Below are 3887 nucleotides of genomic sequence, written 5' to 3'. Positions count from 1 at the left end.
GATGTGAAAATACGCATCCTTCAGGTCTATGGAGGTGAATCAGTCTCCCACTCTGACGGCGCTTAACAGGTGTTTGACGGTCAACATTCTGAACCTTCTCGCCACAATCAGCCGATTGAACACAGACAGGTTCAGTATGGGTCTGACACCTCCCGATTTCTTGGGCACCAGAAAATACCGGGAGTAAACGCCCCTCATCGCGTCCTCCCTTGGGACCACGACGACGGCCTGCTTCGCCACCAGAGAACGAATCTCCTCTGCCAGGGCTGTCACTGCTGCAGACCCTGACAATAGAGTCTGTACCAAACCCGAAAACGGAGGGTGGGGGTGTGCAAACTGCAACACAAGCCCCACCCTCAGCGTTTTCTCCATCCACGCCGACATATGGCACTTCTGTAACCATACGTGGTGATAATCCCAAAGCACCCCTGCAGCCAACTGCCGCTGGTCCGCTAGGAATCGTAGATAGGTGGCCCGGTCCCTCCCGCTGTGCGTTATCAACCCTGGTCTCGCCAACCGCGGGAGCAGGGTGTCTCGCGGAGCCGGGATATCGCACCCTGACTCTACCAACGAGGCAATCGCACCCAAGGGGGGACCCCGACAGAAAGGGGTGGTCTGATACGGGGGGAGTGGCCATCACCCCTGGTGACAGAGTCTCCCCCGCTGAGCATCTTCCCGGCATAACCTGCTGGGGACAGCCTGCTCTGCAGCTGGACATGCCCGATAGGGTGAGTCCCTACACACCGTAGCCCTGTAGTGATATTACTACCACCCAAATTACGCATGCCTGACTGACCACCGCCGGACGTCCGGCCGGGGGAGGCACTAACGGTCGGCGTCGGTCCTACCTGAGCGCGGCATGGCTCGACTGCCAAACGACGCGCATAGTCCATCTGTCCACTGCCAAGAGACGAGGAAAGTTCAGAATAGGACCGACGCTCCGTCCGGACGTGCCGAGAAGGGTCCGGGGGCTGGCGTACTTCTGGCGAAAGTCCAACATTGCGTAATTTCTCCCTTTGCTTCATAACAACGTTCCACCTGGTTGAAGTGCATATAGCAGCTCCACGGATGGAAAGAAAACAGGAAGGGCGTGGACGTGACCACTTCCGGTGTCTTGTAGAGGCACGCACAGGAGTAGGCGTGGTCATGTGCAAGTGAGGTGCATGTAAACATTTTCCACGGGCACAGTAGGTAATAATGGCAGAGCGAGACGCGATTGGCCAGTATGATAATATAACTGCTTGGTGTTTTACATAACGTCGGCCTCCTGTGGCCACGAGAGGTAACCGCTTGGTGTTTTACAAAACGTCGGCCCCCTGTGGCCACGAGAGGTAACTGCTTGGTGTTTTACATAGAGACAAAATGGCTAAACGGGCGACATCACTGAGTTTCATGCTTGGCTGTTGAGAGGGTTTTTTCTCTTGTTCAGCCTTATTCCGTGATTTAGATAATGCTAAAGAAGTGATATTTTCCATGAAAAAAGTTACATATAGCAGGTTTAATCAAAATGTTGGGTCATGGGACAGAAATAGTGGTGCATAATTAGCTTAAGAAATATCATTGTTAGCGTCCCACTTAAAGAAGGCAGCATGAAGGTTGAGCTTTTCTACTTACTTTTAAGTGATTGTTTTTTTTTACTTGAAAGTTGAACAAAAGTTAAATCAAAACATACTATTACAGGAGTATATACATGCCATGGTCTACAAAAGATATTGTTTGATAGTGCAGTTGTTATTTTTCAAACAATATCTTCAATTAAAAGGGGGACCAATGGCTGACACCATACTTCAAGACATGTTGTCCATGATAGTAGCCTGTGTTGTGGTATATAATGCAACCAAATAGAGTATATACATATATATATATATATGTATGTCTGACATATATTTTTATAGTATTGATTTTTTTTCAAAATGTTAGCATGCTTCTTTATGTGTGACTATTCAGACCTTGTCATTTTTATTTATTTGTATTTTTTATGAAGTCAATAAAGTGACCCTAACCGCTCCACATGTCGTCTCGTCGTTCATTGTAACCAGAAAGGGTCCGTATCGCTGCACATATGACTTGAAATGCGCGACGTGATCTTGGGTAATTCTTGAAACAAGTTCGGCACGTTTTGACCGTGTTCACAAATACTGACTGTTCCGGGGCAACAGGAAGAACATACTGACTGAACTGTCCTGGAGCACAGGAAGAACATACTGACTGAACTGTCCTGGGTACACAGGAAGAACATACTGACTGAACTGTCCTGGGTACACAGGAAGAACATACTGACTGAACTGTCCTGGGGCACAGGGAGAACATACTGAATGAACTGTCCTGGAGCACGGGAAGAACATACTGACTGAACTGTCCTGGGGCACAGGAATAACATACTGACTGAACTGTCCTGGGGCACAGGAAGAACATACTGAACTGTCCTGGGGCACAGGAAGAAGAACATACTGACTGAACTGTCCTGGAGCACGGGAAGAACGTACTGACTGAACTGTCCTGGGGCACAGGAAGAACATACTGACTGAACTGTCCTGGGGCACAGGAAGAACATACTGACTGAACTGTCCTGGAGCACAGGAAGAACATACTGACTGAACTGTCCTGGAGCACAGGAAGAACATACTGACTGAACTGTCCTGGAGCACAGGAAGAACATGTTGATCATTAAAATGGGTGACATTCCCCTTTAATGAAGTGGTGAGATGAAACACAAAACCAATCCCATGATAATCCTGCTTAAAGGTAACATTTCTATAAAAAATAATAATAATACATCTACAGAGCTTTTAGAAAGGTTCAGAATAAAAGTATTGCCCCCCAAAGAAATTGATTAATTAATTTATCATTTAAAAAAGCATCTTTAACACACAAAAAACATTATTTTGTATGTGTTTTTGGCCTGTGCTTTCTATTTCCCTTTCATTAAATGTTTTAATTGTATATAACAGTACATGAAGGTAAAAAAAAAAAAACGGCTATGATGACACAAATGCATGTACATTGATTGATTGATTGATTGAAAACTTTATTAACAGATTGCAGAATGGGTACAATACAGTACAGCTCAATACACACAATTGTTAAGGGGATGCAGACCAGAGAAAGACTTTCGTCTTGTTTACATCAGGGTCCCCCATTTTCAATTCATCGTAACATATATGACATACATGACATACAGATAGACAGTACTGCTACATCTATACATTTATGACATACCAGATTTGCAAATACAGTACTGTTTGTGATACAGAAGGAGTCAGGAAAAGGGAGTATATACATTTGACGTAGAAACTGTACATTGGAGGAGGTTGGGTGGGGGGGGGTTGGGTACACTGGGATATTGACAACCATACTGGGTAATCTACATTGGAGGTGGTTGGGGGGGGGGGGGCACACTGTATATACAAGCAAAACTGTACATTGAGGGGGGGGGGGGGGGAGACACTGTACAAACAAACAAAATTGTACATTGGACTATTGACAACCATACTAGGTAAGGGGGAAATTGCCATGGAGACGACAGATGGCAACAATGGTAATTGGTCATTGTAATGCATGTGGGTAATTGTAATGTGAGTTAGTAATTGTAATCTTGGGTGATGCTTTTAGAATGAGGGTCTGTGTACATTAATGGAGTGAGAGAGACAGCCAGCCAGCACTGTGCTGTGCTCCGTCTGTGGTAGAGGTTGAGTGGCCTATTATGTCTATGTGTCGACATAATACATAATAAAATGCATTATAGAGTCGTCGTCCCCGTGCTATCATGCGAATGTTAATCGGATTTCCATGCAGAAATGGTGTGAGAACAATACATATGCCTGTACAATAGGTGGCGATACTTACACACATACACGCTGCTGTGGGATCCATGAAATGAAGCAGAA

Source organism: Notolepis coatsorum (assembly GCF_963971535.1).
Source record: "Notolepis coatsorum genome assembly, chromosome: 19".
In the NCBI taxonomy this organism is placed as follows: domain Eukaryota; kingdom Metazoa; phylum Chordata; class Actinopteri; order Aulopiformes; family Paralepididae; genus Notolepis; species Notolepis coatsorum.
The sequence above is the reverse complement of the archived record's forward strand: the minus strand, read 5'-3'. Positions refer to the sequence as shown.